Genomic DNA, 27,788 nt, shown 5'->3' on the forward strand with positions numbered 1-27,788 from the left:
TGCAAAGAGAAAAATATAGCTTTGGGAAAAATGCACTTGCATATTTTATTCTCTAAACCAGAGAAATAAATCACATTCATTTACAAATTCAAAACAAATGATACCTGTGTTCTTCATGGTGTGGAATATTTGCCGTAAAACACCCTTTCATTCTTAACTTCTTAGTTTCCCCACTCTGATTCCATCCAAGTTCCACTCTGATGCCCTGAATTCACATATTTCTTAATCTTAAATCAGATCAATTCCTTGTTTCTGGATTTAATTTCTTTATGGATTGAGTTGATCACACTCACCTGAACTCTTGATTAGCAGAAAATAATGGGGTGGGGGTAGTGAAAGAGGCAGAAATAAATAGATGAGGAGCAAAAGATACCCTTCAAAACATGCACCTAATGAACTGCTTCAGCCAATCAGTGCACACCATTTAACACTGACTGCATCTGGGTATTAATCCCCTTGATTAAGACAGAACTTTCACGATCTGCTCACTTTCCAAAAGTGCAACAGCTGCCAACCAAACCTCCTGCAAAATGAGGTTTTAATAATAGCAAGTATTATTCTCCATATAAAAAACCCCAATTTACAAGTTGTAATTAAAGTGGACTTCCAATATGTGTAGTAACATATCTAATGTCAAATAGTTGAGCAAAGTGAAATTGGATATGTTTTCCTTCATTTATATTCCTTCTCTCATGAATACAACTGGAATATTACAAAGACATCTTGAAAGCGCAAATAATATGACCTGGCTCTACTTTATACATTAACCCGACTACAGGACTTTAAAGTTTGAAGACTGTGTGGACTTACACATTGATTTTGAAATCCATTTACACGCTCTATGGAAGCTTCTGACAGACAATATGTATACAGCCGTCTTTCACTGAGCAAATAGTTACCAGGATCTCTCTGTGTAATACAGGTTGTATCTCTCTGTGTAATACATGAATTCCCATGCTGAGGAAATTATGCATGTCGGAAATGCAGTCAAACAAGATTTAATACTTTCAGAATAGAATCTGCTGCTCACCTTCAGCTTCAGGCATCCTTTATATGGATTCACAAACCTGGAAGAGGAACTGCTTGTTCTAATAGCCAGCCATCCTGCAAATAATGCGCACAAGAGATGGAAATACATAGAAAGAGCTTATTCTCCTCTAGGCGAATAACAGAATTGCTTTTCCCTTATTTCAATCTCTGTTAAAGAGGTGGAGAGATGTCTCCATGAAGTGAGCTGTAATCTGTTCACAGCAAATGTAATAAGCATGTCACTTCTTCACAATATGAACAACAAATAAAAGCTTGCAAAATAAGGCCATTGATGGCTACATTACCTGAATCGAAAGCATAGGTTTTAGAGTTTACTATTTGATTTGTGTTAATTGGTTAATACAGAGAATAGGAATCCTTGTCTCTGAATCTTGATTATAAAACTTAAGATTGCGTGATTTGGGAAAGTGTTTTTAGCTAATGCACCCTTCAGTCTTTTATTTAAAATGGGTTGATCATAGTATCCAGCTTATTAGGTTGTTACCTGTATTGAGTTATTACCTTTGTGATCCGTAGAATATGAACAAACATTTAACAATACGATTAAAGATTTTAATTATTTTGAAGACTATTCATTAAGTCCCCAACTCAAACCTTTCTGTGTTTTATGTTCAAAGGATTTCTGTTAATTTACTTTTGGACATGGTGTCTCAAAAAGTCAAAGCCATATCAAATAAAGTAAATAAAATTAGAAAATGGAAAATAAAATCTGGTTAAAGCAAGATACATATTCCCAAGATTCAGAAGCAACGCAGTTATTAAGAAGTGCGTATGGACTTAGAGAGCAAGACATCATGAAAATAGGAATGAACACAAAATACACCACGCAGGAGCCTGATTCAGTGCGGAGACAGTAGATGCGGGCCGGCCTCAGGAATGAGGGTGGGAGTCCGGCCCCCATCCAATGCTTTAATTTTGCAGAAACTCTTGATGCAGACTGACCAAGGACCAGTACAGAGGGGCAAAAACTCAGTCTTGAAAAGCTGAATTTAGCAAAACCTCTACTGTTTTTGTGATGACCATACATGAAACCCTGCTTGATCGGGGCCTTGGCAGATAGATATGAATATGAAGTGCTTCTCTGGAAAGGAGAGAAAATAAATACAAATGAAACAACAACAAAAGTAAAACAGAATTGAATATTAGTACTTGCTGCTCATAACGAGTCTGCGAACAGAAAGTACAAAGTCACACAGGAATAAAAGCCTATGAATATATCCTATAAAATAAAAATGGAGCATTAATTTAAGTGAACTCAATTTGTAAGAAGTGGCAGGGAAAATATTTAAATACGAATATTTAGGGAATTAAAATAGTAGTCAAGACTGCAAAATATATGAAGCTAATGTGACTAGTTATAAGAACAAAAATCAAAGATGATACAAATGACATTAATATTTAGTAAAGAGGAAGTGATTATTCTAGTAACCTGTAAAGATGTGCTTACAGAATTAAAATATGATATTTAATAACTAAATCTGAATTTATCACAGAAATAATTACATAAAACAAAAAAATGATAGGAAACACAGGGAAGAATGTGGGCTATGCCTGAATTTCTTCAAATAAAAGTTCAAAAAATACAGGAAGTATCAGCACCACATTTAAGAAGACAATGAGCAAAAGTTTACAAGAATATTATTGTAAATTATAGGAAATAAAGTCCAAATGGAGTGTATCTTGGATATAAAGCAGGACACATGCAATTCCAAATTAATATATTTTAGGAATATTAAAGACAAAATACAAGGATAACGTTTTTAAAACTATCTAGATGAAGATCATTTACAAAGAAATTGAAATTAGATTAAAGCGGCAGCAAATTTTAATTTCTTGGTGGGGAGGAGTTTAAGATATGAGCTTGCTGTGTATTGCAGGCTGTCCTGGAACTCACTGTAACCCAGGCTGCCCTCAGTCTCATAGCAATCCCCCTGCCTCAGCCTCCCATGTTCTGGGATTACTGCTGTGTGCCAGGATGCCTGGCTCTGAAAATATTCAATATTTAGCATTTACCCATTTTTTTTTTATCTCTTCCCTTATACTGGCCTACATGAATAAAAGAGGAAAAAGTCCCTGCTTTCACTGAGTGAACTGCACAATAGTTTGAAAACAAATATAAATACTAAAAGTGCTAAGACAACTCTAAATTTAGAATGTAAAAACATATGCATTACATGGTTATAGGACAAAGTAAGAATATATTGTTATATGTAAATGAAGCTTAGAAATTATAATCAAGTGTAATATACTTACAGTGCAACATTCAATATACATTTGAAATCAGTTGATGAAAAACAATATAAAGAGATAAAGGAAAAACATATTCATTTCAACAACTGCAGAAAAAAATCATTAAAATGGAATATGTCTTCATTATTTTTAAAAGTATTTATGCATGATAAGTTCTATGTGTTGGTGAAGTTAAAGACATTAATCAGGCAACTTAACAGTTAAGCCAGGAGCCAGGGAGACCAGGGAAGGAGTCTGGGTGGAGGCTGTGGGTAGGCGTTGCCTTCCAGAGCTGGAGTTCAGCTTCCCATCAGGCCTCACCAGGAAACAGGCCCACTCAGAGGGTGTGGCTGCTGCCACAGACTTCTCCCAAGGGAGAAATAATGATTCCTCCCTTGTAACTTTATTTCCACCCTTCATCAACTGGCTGTCACTGTCCCTGCCAGGAATCAGCTCTTCTTCAAAGCAGAAATGAGGAGAGGCGAGAAATGTCTCACAGCAAACCACGCCAAGAAAACCAAAAGTTCCTTTTATCACATGCACAAAAGCATCTACATTACTCAAGACTTAAATATGAAGAGTACAGCTTCAAAAATGTTAGACGCAACAGTAGCATTGCAACATTTTCTGGAAAGATTTTCTTAAATAAAACACATAAGCAAACTGCGGATAGAATGTCCATAAACTTTGTTACATTACAATTTGATGTTACTTTTCACATTACATGGTTTAAAGATTCACAAATTAGATGAAACTTTTGAATGCATCTAATTCTAATGATGTACTCTCTAAAATATATTTTAAAAATCACTCAAATTAATAGGAAAACAAGTTGCTTTTCTGAATATAAATTCAAAGAAAATGAAATTAGTTATCTAAAGTAAGTATTTGCATTCTCATGTTTATTATAACATTATTCACAACAGGCAAGGAAGATTTTCTTTGGTCTTTTTTTTTTTTTTTTTTTTTTTTTTTTTTCTTTTTTCTTTGTTATCGGTACCGGGGCTCAAACTCATGACTGCCTGCTTGCAAGGCAGACACTTATGCCGCTGATCTAAATCCCAGCCCCGCAAGGAAGATTTTCATTCTAAATTACAATAATTTCCATAATCATCAGTAATTCAAATATATAAAGAGTGAAGCACAGAAATTGCAATATAAAATCACAACCACACATACAGGTATATACCTACTGCATATATACATGTGGTGAACTAATATTTAGCTTTCAAGAAGGAGATTTTATCATTTGCAATATGAATAATCATGAAAGACATTATTGTAAGCAAAATGAACCAGAAAGAGAAAGAAAAGTACTATTTGAATTCATTTATGAGCAAATTAAAAAAAAAGAAGTTATTGACATGGACAGAATGATGGTTGAATAGGTACAGTGTGGAGGAAATGGAGATATTACACTGTAAAGGTCCAAAGTTTCAGTTATAAAGGAAGAATGAATTTTAGAGGCATATTCACAGCATGGTGACTATTGTTAATAATTGAGCATTAGATACCTGAGATGTACTATGAAAGTAGATCATAAATATTCTCATGACCCACACCAAAAAACAAAAATTAAAAAAAAAAAGTAAGTGAGCTTAACTGAACATGGACAGCAGCATGAAAAGAAATCCTGTGATTCGAAAAACAAAAGCATATAACAAAATCATACCTCATTCATTAATCTAACCTAACATTTTACCCTAAAAATATAAATATTGGTGAAAGTTCAGAGTAAAAGAAATGCTCACAAAAAGCAAGGAGGACTGTCAGAATAACTGTTATGATGATTAGTCTTGTGATCCTTAGAGAAAGAACGATTCATTGCTTAGTTAAGGTTTAGAAAATTATAGTTTATCCATGATTCAAAAAAATCAATGAAGAAACTAGAATTGAATTTAGCTTGTGAGTATAAATTTAATTAACTTTATTCAGTAAGGCTAATACAATAAATTTAAATTTTTCCTTCTAAAGTACAATAACTTCCAAAATCATCAGTGACTCAAATATATAAAAATGTGTTTTTTCTTCAAGGTAACAGATTATGTAATAGCAGGTAGAATTCTTTTTAATTACAGCAACTCTCAACCCAAAAATACACTGATTTACCAAGACTAACAACCATTTTCCCTTTGTAATAAAATTATCTTTAATAGACTGTCTTAGACAGTGTAAGATTTCTTCCTACATCTCTCTGTAACATTTTACATGCTATGAACTCTCCCATCAGATGTTTCAGCCCTGTTAATCCTTCACCTACAGCAAAAATTTGCAGTTCAACTACATGCACTGCACCAATGAACTTGTCTAACATATTTGCTGGTGTAATTGCTATAATTAAAAACACTTTAAAATATTACTACTTAATTTATTAATAAAATCTATGAAGATTACATAGTGTTTGTTTCAAAGAATCTGGCAAAAGGAAAATATTTCTACTTGCAAGTATTCATACATGCTATTGATAAAGAGGAAAAAGTGTACAAAATTACTAATTAATACCTATCAATTGTAATTAAATCATTCCAAAACATGTAATTCCACCTGAGAATATAAGCCAGCAGACAACTCATTTTTAACACAAAGGCTTTGCGAAAGTGAAAAAGTTCACGCTATGTTATTTGTATTGTAATGCTTTCCACGTGCCAGCCAAATATTCCTTTGATATTAAGCAGTCACTTTTGGAAGAATTCGTTTTCATGGTGACGTTGGCCGCAGTCTCTGTTTATTTATCCTCGGTTTGGACTATCCTGGTACGTGTTGAAGTATCAGCCTGTCCTCGCTGCACATCATCATCTGCAGGTGTCTGACCTGGCATAATGAGCTGCTTCAGTGACAGCAGGAATGCGTTTCCTGCCATGAGCATTTGGCTCCTGACATGCTTTCTGCGGATGTTTAACAAGGTGGGAAGCAGAACTCCCTGGGTGATGAGAAGCACGCTTTACATAACTTGATGCTAATGGGAAACAAACAATGATGATTTTTCTTGAAAAAAATGTAATTATGTCATAGAATGAAAGAGTACTTCTTCAGTCTACTTGTAGGTGATTAATAGTACAGTTTTTGAAGTATCCAGTTAAGAAAAGTGATGAGTGACAGTCCTAATATATTTATATTCTGATGTCTATTTTAGTGGGCTATTGCTACTGGCTTTCTGCTCTAATTCATTCACCCAAAACCTGTTATCTGATGCTGATGCAAGATAAAACTCCTTCACTGGATTCAAATTAAATTTAATTCAAATATTAGCTCTACCATTTCGCTAAACTAGGCAACCAAGTTGATATTTTCACATTTTGGTTTTGTGAAGTTTTAAAGGGAGAATGTAAATTTGGTTAACACAGTAAAGGACAGCAGAAAAATACAAACCATGAATAATGATACTTTATTTCCCTCTAAGTAGTAGTAGATTTAGAATAATATTGATATTTGTAGTGGTTCTTTACTTCTTTTTAGATATGCAAACTATTTAAAATAAATGAATGGAAACATAAATTTATTCATGCATCTGATAAACATATATTCATGGAGGTGATGATAATCATGAGTTAATTTGTTGGTCAAAAATTAAGAAACAAAATCTATTCATAGGCTTCACAATCACGAACTACTTGATCTTTACATAGCATTAAAAATGTTAATGTGTAAATATATTGCATTAAGTACTTACTTAATTTCAGATTTTTTTAAATTTTCATCTACTTAGAGGCTTTTAACGATTTATCCTTAGCTTCCTTCAAAAAGTACTTGTAATCTTGAACACATTAATATATGTATTTACAGTCTTGGACACATCAATATACATTCTCCCTAAATCAATTTTGTGGAATTTCAAATAATTTTTCATTGAAATAAAATGGTGAATATATCTAGTTTTGAGTAAAAGACACTGAAAAGCAAGATACTGTTATCACTAAGTAAAAGTCATAGCACGGATTCTGGTCCTGGTTCGTGGGCACAGGTGCCATAGAAGACAGACTTGTTCCTTTTCCACTGCCCTCTCCGTGGGAGAATCAGCGCTGCAAAATTCAATCTTCTTTGTCTTGAACTTCAGCACTACCAAACTTTCTGCTGCAATTAACATACGGTGGTACAGGGAGAGATTTTAACCCTTCAAGTTCTCAGGAATATTTTCTCTTAAAAGCAAATGCCCCTCCATTAGATTGACTCTCTTAGTATTTCAGAGACCACAAATGATGTCGTCCCGGCCAAGGGATCTTGATGGAGTATTTCTCTACATCAGAATGTGACAAGGCAGTCTGAGATCTTGAGCATCCTCTCCTAGGGCTGCCTCCCTCTGAGCTTTCTGGTTTTCACAGATTTACCTACTGTGCTTGGCAAAGGAAGCAAAATAGGTTGATTTGGATTCTTTGGGGAGGAAACAGATATTTAGGGCAGTTGATAAGGGAAAAATGACTGTAGGACCCAAGGCAGAAGCTCCTAGGCAAACAAAAGACAGATGGCATTAATTTTTATCCTGACTGGTGGTTTGCAGAAATACTATTTTACATGTAAGATATGAGCTTTGTTAGGGAGGTGAGAGGATTTTTTTTTTTCACAATCAGTTGCTAAATGGTTACTTCACTTATTTATTCAAAAACTCACCCTAGAATTATTTATCAAGCTCCTTGTCTGGACTGTTTACCTAAGGATACAGATGCAATGCCAATAGCCTGCATTTCAAAGGTCACCGCATCGACTAGGAACGATACTTGTGCACATAAAAGAAGTTTTAAAATAATATTCTTAAATATGTATTTACAAGAAAACACACAGTGAAAAGATTTGCTAAGTATTCCACACATGGTTACTCCTGTTGTTAGTGTTTTGTCTCAGTACAATGTATTTGGTACAATTAATGAGCCGGTGGTTTTACATCATTATTAACTACTACCTATATTTGATTCATATTTCCGTGGATTTTGCATGACACCTTATTTCTTACCTAAATTTCACTGAAGATGATATAGTGCATTAGTTTTTCATGTCTCCTTTAGACTATGGAAGCTTCACATGTTTAACTTGTTTTTAAAACTTGGATATATTTGAAGAGTCATAATCAGATATTCTGTAGAATCTCCTTTGGATTGTTTTTGGGAACAAGAGCTCTTAGAATAAGTAGCATTTATTCTTATGAAGGGAATACACTGTCAACACAAATCTTCACTATGGTTAATGTTGATGTTTTAATTGCTTTCTATGCTACAGATCATGTTTCCCTCTTGTCATCCTGTAATGTTTAGAGAAAAATAGTTATAACTACTTTTTAACTATAAAATGGTAAGAGCACAGGACAGGGAAGGTGCAGGAGTTGTGAAAATGTCCAGGAAGCTGGAATATCATGGAGACTGGCGATAAGAACTTCACCCTTAATTTATGCTAATTGATATCTAAAGAGTGCAAATCAATTAGTCAAGAAAGTATAAAAATGAACATGGACAAAATAAATATGTGATTACAAATGAAGTTATGTTGTTTTCACACCATGGTGTATATCTCCTTATCTAAGGCAAACTTCAACTCGAAGCTATCTGCATAGTTTATATTTCAAAAGATTTGCATACTATTTATTTCTCTATATAAATTGAATATTGCAACAGTACTGCTAAAAGGAAATCCATGTACATATATTTGCCTGATACTTAACATCTCATTTCTAACTTGTGTCTGCTACAGCTGTTGAAGAATCAATCAAGTTTAAACAAGCTACTGGCCTCTGCCACTAACGATTAGTTCTGCCCATTCTTCAGAATTTTCCAGAAGCCTGTGTTCATCTCAGTAATCTGAAACAAAGACCATTAGGGAGGGGAGGGTGATTGATACTGTGAAAATGGACTGGGATGGGAAAGAGTTATAATTCATTTCTACCTGGCCCCTTTAGTCCTTTCAGAGTTCCTTACAAAATTCCATTTTTTGCCTAACGTATAAGATGATTTATTTTTCACAGTTCTGGAGAATGCAAAGGCCAATATCAATGCAGGAGCAGATGTGCCGTCTCATAAGGCCCAGTTCCCCCACACACAGAACCTTCATGCCGTGCCCTGAGGTGGCAGGAGGGACAATGGCTCTTATATCGATCATGACATCTCCACATTCATGAATCAATCACTTCCCAAGGGCTCCACTTTTGCACACATGAATTTGGTGATTACATTTCTGCATATGAATTTGGGGGATTATAAGCATTCTTAGCATCACAGCCTACACATCAAACAGACGAATGCCAAGAGGAGCACACAATAAGAGAAAATTCATAATTGTCAACAGGACTACAAAGGGAAATAAATAACTGTCAACCTCACCAGTTGTTTAATGTCTTAATTACTTTTCTCTCATTGCTGAGACAAAATAGCTACACCCAAAGTTAAAAAGTGTAATGGTTTATTTTGCTCACAATGTATAAAGATTTCAGTCAACAATTATTTGGGGCAAGGCAGAATTGCTTTGCAAAGCAAAATGGTTCATGGTGGACAGAAATCAGTAAAATCAATAACCAAATTGTGCAGCATTTTTTTGCCCCTTTTATACTCATTCTAGGATGCTAGGATTAGACAATGTCAAACCAATCAGTGAACTGATCATACACCTTTAATCTTAGCATTACACATTTTAGGATGAGTCAACTATGAAAAGCCCATACCCCTGACTGCATGAGATTTTGGGGACTCTAAACACTAACCATTGCATTTAATCATTTAGCAGGTATGTATTGGGAAATTACTACTAGATAACCATAGCCTTACTGCTCAGGTTGAATCTAATGAGTATAATCAGATATAACCTGAGTGATATTAATATTCTAAATACAACATCTCATGGATGTGGTTTTAACATTTCACTGCTTAAATGCATGTCTATATTTAAGTCATCAAATGTAAACAAGATCATTTCCCCTATTCCAGTGAGAGCCAGATTATTTGAAAGAATAAAGAATGATTTGTACAGAAGAGAAGCAGTAATAGCATGCAGAACATTTTCTTTAAAAAGTTCATGGTGAAAGAGATTCACAGAACACTAGTTACAAATTTGTCTCTTTCTAGTGAAAGATTGTAACTATGAACACAGTAAAATAAAGTGAATTTACTATTCATTCTAAGGGCACCAAAATCCTAGATCAATTACGATGCCAGTTACTGACCTCTCAAATGTTATCTGGACTGAATGGAATTGCATCTGTTCATAACCCACTTTCAATATAGTTGGGGACCCCCAAAAGCAGCTTTATGCATTTTATGCCCAAGGTTAACATGACTAGCTGGGCAGGAGCATGGGAAAGTGTCCTCTTTGCAAGGGTATTGGAGTAGGATTCTGGGCTGCTCTGTCTGGTCCCACCAAAAGCTCAGAATAATTGATTCCCAGTACAGCCTTGAAAACTGTGAGCAAGAAAAAGAGATCAGGATTTATCCAAAGTCATTGGAGGACCTGTTCAACAATCACCCTCTCAAAATCTAATTTAGCTTTAGTTGAGTTTGTGGGGGTACAAAAGATGAAAAGAGAGAAACTGTGCCCCAGATCTGGGTGCTGTAACTGAAAACTGATGTTCTGAACACGTTGTCCAGGTGATCACATAAGCACTGAACCTCGCAGTGTCCTAGACTGAATCCCCAAATACATACAGTCTAAAAAAATAAATCAATTAAAAAGAGAAGGGAAACAATAGATATGTGGAGGAAATGAGAGTTTACTTACTTATTACTGACAAATTTACTCAGAGCTGCAGAATACTTTTTAAAAACACTCAAAGTATTTTTAATGCCATGGAAAACATGCTAATATCTCCTAAGATGGTATAGGGTATACAGAACCTCAGCCCTTTTATTTTTTTCACAAAAGAATGGAGATATACATTTGCTTGCATCCACAGGGTATGTTCCGGGAAATGGTGAGGAAATAATTTGCAAATGCATAGAAGATTTGCTCTCTAGAAACGTTAATGCAAATTGTTCAATTGGAATTTTAAAGTACATATAATTCAGTGCAGAAACTAAAAGAAATGTTTGAAAAGTTTGGTGTCAATAAGAAATCCTGATGGGGCCAAGTGCTGGCCCGTGATTATTCAAAGAAAGTTCCATTTGTACCCATAATTTATTTATTCTGCATACTCAGTTCCTCACCTCTAGCAAGGTCTTTTCCTTCAAAACCTTGATGTCTGCTTAAGCCTCAGACTTCAGTGAGCAAATTGGTCAAGCCTTTGAAACTCAGCATGCCTATCTGCTCCCACGGCTTCGCCCTGTGTCGTGACTCTGCCTGCTCCCTCCTTCTCTCGCTTTATTCCTCCCGTCAGATGATCTGATCCACGCCATCCTTCATGTCTTCCAAATGAGAGCGCTTGCCGTTTGCCTGCAGGCTTAGTCTCAGCTGTTTCTTGAAGATCCTGTTTAACTCTTGTCAGGAAGAATTTACCGTGTTTGGTTCTGAATCAGTTGCAGGGGGCTGCTGCCTGACATTCTTCTTCTTTCAGCAAGCAATTATTGGTGTTTATTGTGGCAGGTTGTGAACTACTAAAAATTAAGATATCTAATTATCCACTGTACCTGGAAAATAATTTAACTTTGATGAACCTCGCATTATTCATCAGAAAACAGCTAGTAATGCCACACTGTAGGATTTACTGACAACTGTATGAAATACAATCTGAGCAACTCCGTTTATAACACCAATTAGAGATCAACAACTCTCAGAAGCCATTACTATTAGCAGAAATTAAACTACTAGAAATTTGTCATTTGAGTGAACGTCTTTTTGTGTCATTGAAGCAACAGTAGCTAATCTGTGCCCAAGTTCCCACTTCTCTGTCAAAAACATTCATTCAGAAGCACACTTTTGAAGGTAGACCAATGCCCACCTTGATTACTTGATGACACATCTGAGATTCCACTGATATCTCAGGTTCTACTTATACTACCAGAAGCATGACATTTTCAAACAAGGAAACTCAAGCCACGTGGTTCAAGGACCGTCTCTGTATCAGAATTAGCGGAGAGAGAGGTGAGTTTTAACAAGGCAGATTGCTATGCCACACATGGTCCAGAAGGCTATCTCTCAAAGTAGAACCTGAGGCTGTGAACCAATAAAATTTTATAACATAAGTGTGGATGAACCATGTGATGCTGAGGGTTCCTCTGCTAACTGCATGATCAGTCATAACTTACAGCAAGGCCTGGCTCCCAAATCCAGAAAATAATTGACAAAGCCAAAAATTAGAAGATAGAGTTCTAATTTGTAATGGAGATTTCTTTTCTCTACTCTATGCTACCTTTCAAAAGAGAACTTGATTTTGAAAAGATTGACAAAAGACACACACACTTAAATATGTTAAGTATTAGAACACACAAAACACCTCTATGAATTTGGATTAAATACATTCAATGCAATCTTTGAAAAATAAAGCAAAGAATCTATCATGAACAAAATGCCAAAACTTTAAAGACAAGAGTAATTTCATTGGCATTTTCTCACATTCCACTCTGCCTTGTGTTTCATCTAATCCACAAATATATGTAAACTAAAATTTAGAGTTCCTGTGGGAATACATGGATAAAAAAAGAGTTTCTCACCTACATCATACTTAAAAATTTGTTGAGAAACAGACAGGTCAGCATGACTGAAGTGTCCCCGATTATAATTGATGCACTTAAGAATACCAATTATGGAATGAATTGTGTCTCACCAAAATTTGTAAATCAAAGGCTTAATTTCCAATCCTTAAAATATGACTGTATTTGGAGATGTAGCTAAATAAAGAAGTAATTTCAGTAAAATGAAGAGCTTAAGGTAGGTCCTATTCTAATCTGACTGATGGTATTATACACAGAGGATGAGAATGAGCAGACAGACAGAGAGGCTATGGTTGCGCATCAGAAGAAAGGACCATGTGAAGGCACAACAGGACGGCAACCATCTGTCGCCCAAGCAGAGACACCTCGGGGGAAACTAATCTGATCACACCTCGCCCTTGAATGCCTTCTCTAAATGATGAGAAAACATACTGCATCATTTTAACCACTCCTCCGTGATGTCTGCAGTGGGTGCCTAGCAGGATCTACCATGCCTGTGTGCTATGCTGGTGGTGACTGTGCTTTTACCTGGAAATGGTGATACTATAAACATTTGTGAAAGGGTATCCAGGGAGAAGGTAGAGGAAGGAGAATGTTCCAGGTGAACAAATATCTGATGCTGTGGACAAATGAAAATGATAAATGAATAGAGTCAGTCAGCACCTTTACAGGTAAAGTAAATCACAGAGCTACATGTTTATATTCCATGGTATTACTCTGGCATTCAAGTACACTGTACATTATTAGTGACATCGTGCTAAGAAACTCAAATTCACATTTTGTTCACCAAATTAAGTGAAACTCTACCTCCAAAATCTGCAGCTGGGTGTGAAATCTGTGGGTTTTCTATAGAACTAGAAACCTAGAAATTCCAAGGTGTGAGAACATTGGCTAAAAAAACTAAATGTTATTCTTTAGTGTCAGTGAATAAAAAAGGAACAAAATTTGCATTTTTACTCCTATTTAGTATGTTCCGTTATTTTAGGACTATTGTATATCTACAAGGAGCAAATATATTAACATGACTTCCAGAACTATTATACTGGGGACAACTTCTGTTAAATTTATCAACCTGTGAGAACAGAAAAGGAGACAACAGACCTCACTGTGTCCTTATCACCATACACACACACACACACACACACACACACACACACACACACACACACTTACTCAAAACAGAGCCACAGAAACTAAGAAAAAAAATCAACTACGTTCAGTGTCAAAATTCACGATTTTATTTATCTTTAGAGGTTAAAGTTCACTACTTATTATTTCTAACTACTGAGTTTTTCCTCATATTTCTACTCACACTTTAAATACAGAATTATGCCCATATGACCTTTTTAAAAAAATCATCCATTTGCATCTGGATATTCACACAGAAATTAATTTATGTTTCAAAGCAACTTAAAACAATATAAAAATTAGACGTCTCTGTAATCATAAGATCCATTGAAAGCTCCCAAGTTGCCCAAAAACAGAGCGCAGTGGGTTCAAGGCCAGCCTCAGCTGCATGAAGAAGGAGAAGGACAGGAAAAGAGAAAGACAAAAATTATTTCACAAGAAAGCTTCTCATTACAGGAAATTTTCCTAGTAATTTGCAAGGAACTGGAAATGGAATAATCTAGAATACAGTCCTTAAAATAGACAAAGCATGCAACTTTATACTAAGTGAATACAGCCAGGTGTGTTCATTATGCTCATCGTATTTTTTCTTGAAGTGAAAATTTGCAAATTTAATATTTGCAAATTATATTATATTTAATATTGCAAATTTAAATTTTTATAGAATTTGATAATAATACATTTAGGGGAAATACATGGTTTCAAAAAGTACATAGATAAAATTCCACCATATTCATGATTTTTAAAAAGCTTGGCCAGCAAAAATAAAGAACCACCGTCAGCCAATAGAGGACATTTAACAAAACAATACCAGAAAATCATTTTTGGATGGTAGATTATTTATTAATGTTCTTGCTGTGGAGTGAGGATAGAAACAAAGATACTGATAAAGGAAAAACTCAAGTTATCAAAAGAAGAAAGAAACAGCTTAATTATTAGCAATATCATGATTCCCCAAATAGCAAACCATAAAATAAAACACAGGCACATATTAAAAAACCTATTAAAAAACTTTTCCTTTTATAAATGTCTGTAAAATTTTAAACATGAATTCTCAGTTAATTGTGTGACCAAAATCAAAGTTAAATGAAAAAAATTAAGCTTCATTGCAATAACTAAATGTAAAAATTGTGATTTTATGGAAAAAATTAAGGGAGATTTTAAAAATGGGGTAATAAGTTATATATTGTGGAACAGAGGTCTATCACACGGATGCCTCAAAGTCCCCACATATGTCTGTGGGTTAGTTACAATTATTTCAAAGAATATTCTAATAGGTGTTTTTTGTTTCATGAACATTCATTTGGGAATGCGTGTGTGTGTGTGTGTGTGTGTGTGTGTGTGTGTGTGAAGTGTTAATGTGTTGGTGAGAGGCATTCGAACAAAAGGTATATTGAAGAGTAAAAATTAAGAAAAAGAAAGTTACACTTGAAGACATGAAAATCTAGATGGACTTTTCCATCACAAATGAAAGCACAATATAAAATGTTAGCAATTCAGGTGGGCACAGAAGCATGGGAACAGAAAAAATGGCCAGCGGCTACACAGACTCACAGAGGCGATTTGTTCTAAGGAGTAAAACTTAGGTGAAATGGGTCCTAAAAACCAGATCAAAGATGGGAAAAAATCAATTTTATAGAAAAAAATATTGGTTATACAAAGAGATTATAATGTTACAACTTAAAATATATGTCACACAGTTAAAATTCAATTAAAACTAACACTAAGAACAAATGATATCAAGAAGGAACACAGAAGACTTAAAAAAATAAAGTATGTTCAGGGAGAAATTATAAAAAAAGTATATGGAAATAAAACTAAGAGCTACACAGACAAACATAGGCAAATTTAATAAAACTAAAAGTAATAATTTCTATTTTTCCAATTTTAATAAATTTAGTGGAAAAATACCAGAAAATATTTTCAATAAATTCAATCAACAAAACATAGCTTATTCCCTTATTTTTAGAAGTATGTTCTTCATAGTGTCCCTGAATTTTGAACTAATAAATTCTGAAATATTGCTCCTGAGAGAAATACAAGATCAGTTCTTATAAACTCCTGGTCACAACATTTTCATCAACTAATCATACATAACCTAGTTTTATGTGTGTTTCTGTTTGATGATCCAATGCACATGTGATTGATTCACTCCCTTTCACTCAAGGTCTGCACCATGATTACGCCTATCTGGACAAAGGTTGTCTCGCACATGTCCTCCATGTAAGGCATGTCACAGCCTTTTAGCTCTCAGGGACAGTAGTCAGCACTTCAGAGCAACATTAGGGGGACACTTTAAATAGTTAAAACACCCTCGAATACCACAACAATATGAGAACCATAGATTGAAATATTGGAGAAATGTACACTTGTTGACAGCATAAAAGTTCAAACTCAAAGACAGGCGATGTGTCACCTTGCTCTCCCTCAGCTGGAATCGTGCTGTGCAAAAGGGAAGCTAAAGCATATTACTGCTTCTTTCGTGTCTGAATGAATCACAAAAGCACTACAGTATTGATTTTACGGCTTCAAATTAAGTTTTTTTTTTTTCAGCAGGCAAGTGTGTAAATATGAAATCTGCAGATACTTGTGCAAATAACCAATGGATATCTACTGGGTTATAAATTGTAGTGTATAAATTATTCCCTATCTACTAATAATATAAAGCAGTACAAATTCAGTAGGAAGTATATAAAACATGCACAAATATTAGAAAGAAGAGTAGGAAAAACATGAAATGTGGTCAGCTTTACTGGTGATCAGGGAAACACTAATTCAAAGCGTAACATAGTATTCCTTTTAAATGAATATATTGAAATACTACAAAGCCAACCAGTAAAAAGGGTTAGAAAAGATGTATCATAAGAGGAACATGATAATGTTACTATCAGCAATATACACTGAAATACAATGTTATGTCTTGTATAGTAAAATTAAACATTTTTTTTAATACCAAGCAACCCTCAACCAATAAGTTTATGGCAGTAACTTTTTAAACATGTGCACCATTAAAGATCAAAGCTGTATTTTCCTAGGAGCAAAATCACAATTCAATGGAGAAATAAATCACACCATCTTCATGCAAGGGAACACAAGACAATCTGCAGCAGCAGTAATAGATGAACTGACTTGTCAACATGTGCTCATAACCATGAAAGCCCTTCAGAAATGCAAAGCAAAGGGACAGAATCAAATACACATAATTGAATCCAGATTTTTATAGATACATAAAAAAATAAGCAACGGAAAATACAAAATTCAGATATGAATTATGGGATAAGGAATATGAGCAGGTTGAGATTTCTATGAGGGATTTTAATAAGAAAATAACCTTCTACATTTTAGCTGGAGGACTATGGAAGCCATTCTACTATTATTCAGAGAGATAATAAAAATGTTATATTTTCAGGTGTTTCTAAAGTAGATAAAACAAATTTAATAAAATGAATTGATCTGAGAAACAAGAACATGTCTCACCTCTTAAAGTTGTAAAAAGTTCTAAACCTTCTGAGTTATTTTATCTAATAAAACTATGATTAGAAACTATACAAAAGAAAATAAAATGTATCTCTTTCAGTAAGCTCTATGAAGAAATATAGCAGTAAGTTCCCCACGAGAAAATAAAATGCTTTGCCTCTTTTTAACCAGTGACCAACAAATTTTTCAATTGTTATTTCCTCTATTTAAAAAAATGCTTCTATATAATTATTCTTTGTGAAAATACAAAGCAAAATAATCTGGGGGGTGTCTGAGATAACAGAATGCCAAATAAAATTCGTCTGCATAAGTTCAGTGTAAGTTCCATATTTCAGCGCTGACTCCTGGCATCTTGAGTTTCATTCTCTTTGCAAGATCTACCCTGTTTCACATCAAATTAAAATTCTTGCAGTGAGAATAATACACATAGGAGACCAAAGATGCTGTAAATTCAGAAGAATCGATTCAGTATCCTCTTTGCTAACTCTATACAGTGCCACATCTTTACTAGAATTGATCTCTCCTTACCTAATTTTACATTCCCTTCTTCCCATCAATGGTCGTCTTTTCATATGCAGGTCTATTTCCCAGTTTCCTATCATCCATTAAAAATCTTTTATATCCCCATGAATTCTGAAGGCTAATCTTGCAAGGTAATGTAAGCTGAACTTGAAATAATTTTATATTTGGGCTGAAAAAAAACTTCAAGTTCTCTCATCCTTCAAGTTATGTGTTGAGAAACCTGCTGTTATGCTGATAAACTTGCTTTTATGTTATTTGATATTTTACTAGCACTTTTTCTGTTGTGCTGAATTTCTGAGGCTTTGACTGATGTGTCATGAGGAGGGTTTTGTTGGTCAAACTATTTTGGTGCTATATGATGCATTTAATAGATATTTAATTCTTTCCCTAGATTTGGAGAATTTTTCTACTCTTATTTTGATCAATCTGTGTGCCATTACTGTTGTCTTCTGAGCTTTCCTTATGTCATTCGTAAGGAAATTCATAATTTGTTGTGTGTATTGTGTGCATATTATTGTGTGTATTTTTTTCAAGTCATCCTGCAGCTGTTGAATCCACCTTCCAAGGCGAGTTGTCTCCAGCGTGTAACTGCATGCATGCTTCACACCTTCTCCTCACGTTCTCAAACTGCTCAAACTGCTCATCCTTACTGTCCATAATATCAACCGAACATTTCATTGTTATGTTTGCTTGGTTCCTTTTCATGATCTCTACTTCTTTGCAAAAATGTTTGTTTATATCTTGTATATTCTTTATTTTAATCAGCATTCTGCGTCTTCTTTAAGCTCACTGAACATTTTGCTAAATATCTACTTTTCTATTTCTGTGCTCACTGACCATCTACGCAGATGCACATCGCTTAGAATACAAGTAAGCAGTGTCAGAAGATAACTGCGTGGCGTGTTCTCCCAGAAAGGAGCCGAAACAGTGGACCTTAACTGCTTCAGGGCGTATTCAGGAGGGAAAGGGACAGCGATCACTCTCAGGAACGCAGTAGAAGATGAGAGGCTTTACGGGTATTCAGAGAGCTCGCCTTCCCTTTGATGCAGATGAAGGTTACGTATCTCATATAATTGATATCTTTCAAAAAGATCTACTTATTATCATTACTCAGACCACAGAAATAAATCTAAAACATAATATTGAATTCACTAAAAATTATAAACGTCTTCCTGTAGTATAGTATGGTAAAATTAATTTACGTAAGACATATTTAATATTATCACCAATCCCCGTAATGAATATGATCTTTATGTAGTACAATTATGTACTAATAAAAGCAAAGAAAGAAATACGTGAATGCAATATAGAACTACTCCCTAGGAGATATATATGAATCAGAGAACAAGAGAAAATGTGGTCTATTTCCAAAAGAGGTACATGAATAGGCAACGCACATTGCAATGCTGCTAAATCAATTTCATAAATATGTGAATTAAAATCACATCTGTGTTTGACATGTGTACCATTCATTTTATTTCACATCTGCTGGATTGCCAGTCTCTAAATGCTGAAGATAACACTGTTGGTGAAGATGTAGGAGCAGAGAAGCCTCCTCCATCGTTCACTGAACTGTGAAATACTTCAGCTACTTTGAAACGCAGCTTGTATCTGTCTACCAAAATTACCTAAAACCCTGTCATTTTAACTCTCTGCAGATTATCTAGAAACCCTGGCCTGTTTTCCATCAAATGATGGTGAAAGGATGTGTAAACAACGTTTATCTTTTTTTTTTTTTTTTGTAAATCATTAATGTCTCTCCAGAGTAAAATGCACAAGCGATTTTAGGAAAGAAATGCACTGACACATCAAACAGGACGTATCGCCGAAATGCTGTTGCTTATGACGTTAAAGCACATAATGGGCTATGTACAGTCTTATATATGTAAGTGGCATCAATGCATGGAACAGGAAACCTTAGTCATTGTTTTTGGAATGTTCACCTTAGAAGTGCAGAGATGAGCACGACAGTGTTTAGTGATAGGTTGTGGATAGACACAGCTGTGAGAGGGAAGGGAGCAGAACGTGAAACCAGCAGGATTCTGTTGGCTGGAGACAAGGAGAGGCGGGCACCCAGCTACAGCTAGAGAAAGTTCCAGCGCTGCTGTGCAGGGTGCTGACTCTAAATCATAGTTTATGGACACTGACAAAGTACAGGAGAAAGGAATCTGACAGTTTTAAATCATAAGTGAAAGGTAAATATGTGAAGGCTTAGGTACGTTTAATTTGATTTAAAAGCTCATACCATGTGTGTCTGTATGAAAGTGATATACAAAATGAACTCTACTAATATGTACAACATTTTTGTTTTTGTGTATCAGCTAAAAATAAATAATACAATAAAATAAATGAATTTTATCACGTATTCACACACTAAGTATTTTCATAGCAGATACATTTATGTTCCATGAAGGTGAAGTTTTGGTCTCCTATTTCGTATTGTAGATGCCACGTAGCATGGTGTCTAGACAATGATACTTATCTTGTGGAAACTTATCATTTTGAATGGAATGACAAAAATAAAAATCTAAGGTCCTATGTTACCTGTTCAGGCTACAACAAGGCCGGGAGGAAGCTCGCGTGTGCTTGTATTTCTGCGGGTGTTACTGTGGCTCCGGCATCCTTGCTTCTCCTCCTAAGCTGTTAGCACATTCGTGATTAGATGAGGAGGACTGAGATAATAGAATAATTTCTAATAAAATCAATGGAATTTAATTTGCTAAGATCAGACACTTATTTGTAAAATTATTTTATTAAAATATATTTACCTATTCCATACAAATCACATTTTAAGGGTTCAAAATCCCATTTATAAAAAGGAACTATCCTCAAATGCTTGTGTTTTATAAAAGTCAATTAGAATTTTGCTCTACGTATTAAGATAAATCAGAAATATATGACAAAGGGATTGATAATATCAACATTATCTACCCAAAGAATTATTACTAATTTAAAAATAGTTACACATATCAATGATTTACACATTTGCATATCCTAGTAAGGAATATATCACTGTGTATTTTTTAATTATTTCACCAATGAAAGTGAATGAGGATTCCAAAGCCAATTTCATATTTACAGGGAGATATTCATTTATGACTCAGAAGTATATTCTTCAACTTGCAAAGGTTTGCTACTCTTGTATTCCATTTTTATTACACAAGTCTTGAATTATGTAACACTCCGACAAGAAAAATAACATTGTCAACTTTACTCAGAGTGCCATCTAATGGCATCCTTGTCCCATATTATAACAATCTACATATGCTGATTTGTGTAATTAATTTCAAATTAAAATAAGTAAATCAAACATCAGGTATTATTTTCGCTTTTTCCTTTCCTTCTCAGATGAGGTGAAATGAAGTTTGTATATTAAAATTCAGTGGAAAGAAAATTCTAAAATACAGGCAGAGCACAAGGTGCAGCAGGATATTGCAAAATTGTGATTTTGGAGATAGTGAAGAAGTGAGCCTATATATGCTCATGAGTTGTGGTTAAATGTTTCCAGGTGAGAGGTCCAGGCAGGTTTATGATAGATGAGCATTTGACACAGTAATCAGAGAGGAAGAAACAAGATAGATAGAGAAAATAAATATTCCACCAAAACTCTGAAGGTCTTGATTATAACTTGGCCTTTATCATTAATTAACTGTAAAGCCTCAAGGAAATATCCGACGTGGTTTATCTTTAGTGTCCTTTAGTGTACAATTACAATAATGATATTTTCTCTAAAACATTTAAGGATTATTACAATGAGAGAATAAATGGCAGACAATTTATAAAATTTAGTGTTATGTAAATATGGAGTCATTGTCAGATTAAAACTGTTTATAAAGAAGCAATGTGAACAATATAGTAATTGGCTTATTATACAAGAAACTTCAATTAGTATATGTAAGATGCTACAAAGTATCTTTCTATAGCAAGCATGCCTACATAATTTTCTTGCATTGCTTCTTTTAACTATATTTTATTTATTTGTTTGGCTTTATTAGTTTTATGGAATACCTCCACAGATGCTGATGAGTATCACTATGTATTTCAATTTAATATTTTTTCATAATAAATAAAATGTCCCTAGGTTTGACAATATAACATGTCCTCATATCTCAATTAAACATGATACTACCTTTTAAATCTTTTTAAAATTCTCCATCACACTTTATAAGAGAAAGAAAAAAATGTTGTCTTTTAATACATGAATTTTTTATGGATATGGTTTAGTATAGTTTGACTTCAACACTTTTAAATGGAAATAGGTGTAATGAAAGAAATTCTTGAAGTCCTTTTTGTGAAGTTCTCATAATCATCTATCTAGGGCAATATTTTAGAAAGTCATTAATAAATATAAATAAATCTATTAGGAAAACATCTTTATATCCATGTTTTAAAATTTTGGTATGACTCAATGTTTCTGGCTCTTTGCAGGTTATGAATAACTGCTTGAATTTACTATCTCTAAACTCAGTCTCCTGGTTTCCTAAATCTGCAAAGATAAAGAAGAGAAAGATTTTTTCTTTTTTAATGCTTACCAAAATATTGATGCTATTTTACATAGATTTTAACTAAACTTTCAGGCATTATAATTCCTTAACTTACTTTTTGAGAACTATCAGTCATTTTAATAAGGCATTGCAAATAAGAAATTGTCCTCAGAGCATAGCAAAACAACAGAAAAACCTATACAAATGCTTGTTTTTCAGTTTGAAAAAGCTTACTCAAATCTATATGTCTAATTTTCTGAACCAGTAATTTTGAAAGAAGATTTATTTATGATGAGAAAAAACACAACACAAATGAGTATTTCTGTCTTGATTTTCAAAAGATAAGTGGTCACAATAAATCATTTAATATGAAATGCTAAGTTACAATGTGAATTTTACATGTTTTATAAAAGACAATTTTTCAAAAATTAAGTTTTCAAGTTCACTCTTCCCTTAACCATTTATATGATAACTATTATTGTAGTTAATTCAATTCTAAAAGAAAAGAATGCCAAAGAGAGCAAAAGAATGAGAGCAAATGAAATGACACATTAACACATAGTACATGATAACCGTAAAGTATGCTCTTATCTAAATAATGGTAATAAAATGTGATTATTAATTGCCTTTCATTATGCAAAAGATTATTCTCCATAGTACGAGAGCATTTTCTCTAACACTGGAAAGGAATGGTAGGTAAGAACATGTCAACATTTTGAAAAGTATTTAAGAAAAGAAATTACCTGGTTAACAAAAAATTTGGAAAGAGATGTAAGTGGAAAGTACATTTTTAAAGAACTAAAATATAGAAATGTCCTGTACACAAGCAGGGATGAATCAAGATAAGGATAAATCTGAAGTTCAGGGAATGGATTACTGGATCAGGTGCAATACACAAGATGTTGAAAGTGGAGCTTTTGCATTGTTACATCTTTGGAGCTGTTTTATTTTTCATTGTAAGTCATCGTCTTGCTAAGTCACCAGGCTGTCTGTCTAGGCTGGGCTGGAATATGATGCCTCACTTCCCTCCGGCTCCCATACTGGGGATACAGGCATGTTCCTCCATGTCCCTACATGATGCATCTTTAAGTGAGAACAGAAATATGTACAATCATAGCTCATTCTATAGAATGTTCTGGAATGTTCTATTTAATTCAATTTTTTTAAGAATGCAGAGTAACTCAGTTGCCCAGGTAGTTTTTTTCTGTTTGTCTCATTAAAAAGGGAGAAATGTATCAACAGTCCCTGCACTAAAATCTCTTAATAGTTGATTACCTCTAAATTAAGAAAGTGGGTTGGATGTCTATTGTTGACCAATCAGATAACTGGTATTCTTAGCAACACCTAAAGGTGATAAACAGAAAGCCGAAGCATTTTCCTACCTAATGTGGCATAGGGCTGAGGAAAGGACTAATCCGTTGTCTCTTATCAAACCTAATCGCTGCATCATTGTGACACAATCTTTATAACCTTGACATAAGAATATGTATTTTAAACAGTGTATAACTTTGAACAATTTGAAACATCATTAAACAATAACAGACGATTAAATAATTTTCAAAAAGCCACAAAGAAAGTTAAAATGTGTGGGGAAAGCATAAAGAATAAAAGATGTGGTGGAAGTGGAAGATCTGTTGTGAATAAAGAAAATAAATTAACTGATGGCTTTAGTCCTATTTTATAACTGTGATGATTTTAGTCCTATGGAAACTTAGTGACATTTTTCTCTTTAGGTTAAGATGAAACAACATATGTGATTTATATTGTTGCCAGTAATATCTAACTTTTGGGAGGGTATTTTCATTATATGCCATCCACAGTTTAAAAGTCAGTGAATTTCATGAAGTCGAAGTGGGAAGGTGCGAAGTATCTGCAGAGGGTTTTGGAGTCTGGGTTAGAGCCGGCGCGTAGGAAATCCACATAATGTCACGCAAAGAACCACAAAGCAGGGAGAGGAAAGCCCGTGCAGCGTGCAGATGAAGTTATATTTTCTGTTTCCAACAATCAGACCAGAACGTAGCAATTGCAGGCTTAAGGTGCATCACTGAAGGTGTGTTGCCTTGGTAAGGTGGAGCATACAACTAAAGGCAGAAGAAACACTCTGATTCCAAAGTATTTAGCTATATCCCAAAGGGAGAGCTCTTAAAAATATTTAGAGAAATTTTTTAAAAAGCCACCTTCATTCCAAATAGAGTAAAATTCATGATAGTCGACAATAAAAAAATTGACACTAAAATAAGAAACAAATTAATTAGATGGCAAAAATAAAACCTAGCACAGACAATAGCCATGGGGTAGAATTATTAAGAAATTATGATTTAAAAGGTTCCATAATGCTATTTCATAATCCCATGAAAATGTTCACCACATTGATAAAAGATACAGATTCTACAAAGAAACTGTTCAAAATTAAACTCCAAGAAAAATGTGATAACATTTTAAATGGAATATAACTAACTCAAAACTTGTTAGATGCTCCCAAAGATAAGGCAGGGGACATGAAGAAACAGGAAGGGTAACTATCCATGTTATAAGGGAAAAAAGCTGGGAAAAACAGAATTGATGATCTGTGTCAAAAATGGTGTAATAGTATAACATGATCTAAAAGTTAGAGAATTGTAATAGCAAAGGAGGCGTAAGAGAAGAAATCAAATAAATATTCGAAAATATAATGGCTGACAAATTTTCACACTTTATGCAAATAGTCTACAGATCAAGAGGTATAACAATCACTCTGAGAAAACACACAGAAAAAGTTCCATATTGCCATGTTATAAATTAATATTTTAATCCAGGATAAATAGAAAAATATTTAAAGCAGCTAGAGGGAAAATGTATAAAGTAACAAAGAGATCACTAGCAAACTTTTCATTAATAATTTAAGGCAAATAGGAAGGAGAATATAAATGCTATCATTTTCTGGGGGAAAAATTGTCAGGAATTTAAACTCAGTGCAAAAAAAAAATCTCATAATTTAAAAAAACACATTAATATCTTTTTAGTTTACAGAATTTGAAATAATTTATCATCAGATGACTTCCATTAGATATAATTTTAATAAGAGATTTCAGACAGAGGAAATAATTATAGATAAAAATGGAATTGTATGAAGGAATAAGAACACAAAAGTGACAATAAAAGTTTGGAAGTTCAGAGGATTTCACAAATGAAGGCAGACAGTGATAAGAGAATTTAAATTTACTAAGAATATATGAAATAAATGCTGTAAAAGTTTGTAGAACTGATTTATTTCAGAAATTAGTAAAAACTGCAAGACTGAAACCACAAGAAAATCCATGTGCACACCAGACTCTACTTGGAAAAGCCAGTCGCTGCAATAGTTCAGCTGGAAGTCTTTAAACTGCTCAACATTCTACAGAAATCCAGATTACCTAAATGAACGATAGAGCTCCTATAGTGAGAAGTTAGAGAGACGCTAGGGAAGATGGCTATAATGATCCCTGCTATAGTAAATTTTATTTAGAAACATCACTATATATCGGGACCTGACCTCGACCCATCCCCAATCTCCTAAATGAGTGTACATGAAGGCTTAAATAAATGAGACAGGTGGTGTGATCTTAGGGCTCCAGGAGGATCAAAACCCTCTGCAGAGCTCCAGACTCTGGGGGCTAAACCAGAGAATATCTCTGGGTGGTCTGCATTTATTTAGTACTCAAACAAGGAAGGGATTGGAATGGAAAACACAGGAAACCTGAGCAGGACCTTGGTAAGGATCCAGGGGCACCTCCAAACAACAGACTATGCTAATATAGTAGAACTGTCTAGGAGAACGTCTTCAGATGATTCCTGCCTCAGGAGAGAAATGAGAGCAGTTAGAGCTGTTTCTACTGTTTTTCTCTATATGCAAAAATCCTCAAAAATGATATTTTTAAAATGCAAAAATACAATATTATTTTCAGTATAGAAAAACATATTTTCTGTTTTAGAATAAGTATGAGAGAAGATGCACAAGTATCTAAATACTGTAAACTATAAATCACTGATGAGAAATATTAAGGAAGATGTTACGAAAAGTAGAGAATTGTACTATATTCGTATACAAAAATGCTCAAATTGTTAAGATGAGAACACTAGTAAAATTTACCTGTGAATTCACAGGGGGCCTTACATTTGGAAGTTAACAAGCTGACTTTAAAATTCACATGAAACAGCAGGATTTAGAAAAAAAAAAAACAAAATACTTTTAGAAAATAATAAAGTTACAGAACTCAAGTTTGTAATATGTAGAAATATTATTAAGCTAGCTTAGTTGGGAGGTTGTGCTATCAGAATGAAAGTAATGGAATAGAAAAAGTAGCTTCTGTGTAAATCCATAGATTTAATTCACTCTGTCAGAGTGAGAAGGCAGGTAGGTTTAAAAGCTGGTATATTTTTAACAGATCATGCTGCAGTTATAGGGTACTCTAATATGAAGAATGACTGTAAATATGTATTAGATATCAAAATTAAAAATGAACTAAAAATGATCATGAAACTAAAGGCAGAACCTAGGAATAGAAAACATATAGAAAAATTGTAGAAGAAAACTTTGTCAGCATGGATTAGGCAAAGGATTTATAAACATACTACCAAAAATATGATTCTAAAAGAACCGCAGTAAAACAACAGGAAAATTACATTTTATGAAAATTAAAAGTATCTTCTTTAAAAAAGCATTTTAAGAAACACTGAAGGCAAGCTAGAGAATAGAAAGAATGTTTCCAAGTCACATGCCAGACATTTTTGTATTTTGGTACATAAATTATTTTCATGTTCAAGAAAAAAGCCTTTGACAACTTGGCAAAATAACTGAACAAGGCACTTAACTAAATAGCATAGATACAAGAGACAAATGTAGGAATCTAAATATCTTTAAGCTTTAGTTAAATGCAAATTAAAACTTTACTGGAACATAACTTCATACAACTTAGGGCAGCATCTAGTCATAAAGCCTTATCTGTCAGGTGTAGGTGGGCATATAAAATAGTAACACCCATTTATAAATCAGTTTTGTATTTTCTTGAACACATAAATACAAAACAAAAACAAAATCTAGATATTGTATTACTGTTTCCAAAGTAAATGATTCATCCACAGTAAGATATGCACTCATATATTGACAGCATCTTTATCTGGAACTGTGCAAAATGAAAAAAAGACCTAAATATCCATTGACAATGAAGCACTTAACCTTATACCCACAAGTGGACTGGTGCGCACAAAGAATGAATCTTGCTATGCCAGTGAGAGAGATGCATGTCAAAATAACTGTGCTGGGAAGAAGCCGGGCAAAAAAATAAGCTTATCATAAATTTCCAATAATCTTAGAAATTCAAAC

This window comes from Cavia porcellus, unplaced genomic scaffold (genome assembly GCF_034190915.1).
Source record: "Cavia porcellus strain 051 isolate PalLab524CR breed Dunkin Hartley unplaced genomic scaffold, mCavPor4.1 scaffold_10, whole genome shotgun sequence".
Classification (NCBI taxonomy): Eukaryota; Metazoa; Chordata; class Mammalia; order Rodentia; family Caviidae; genus Cavia; species Cavia porcellus.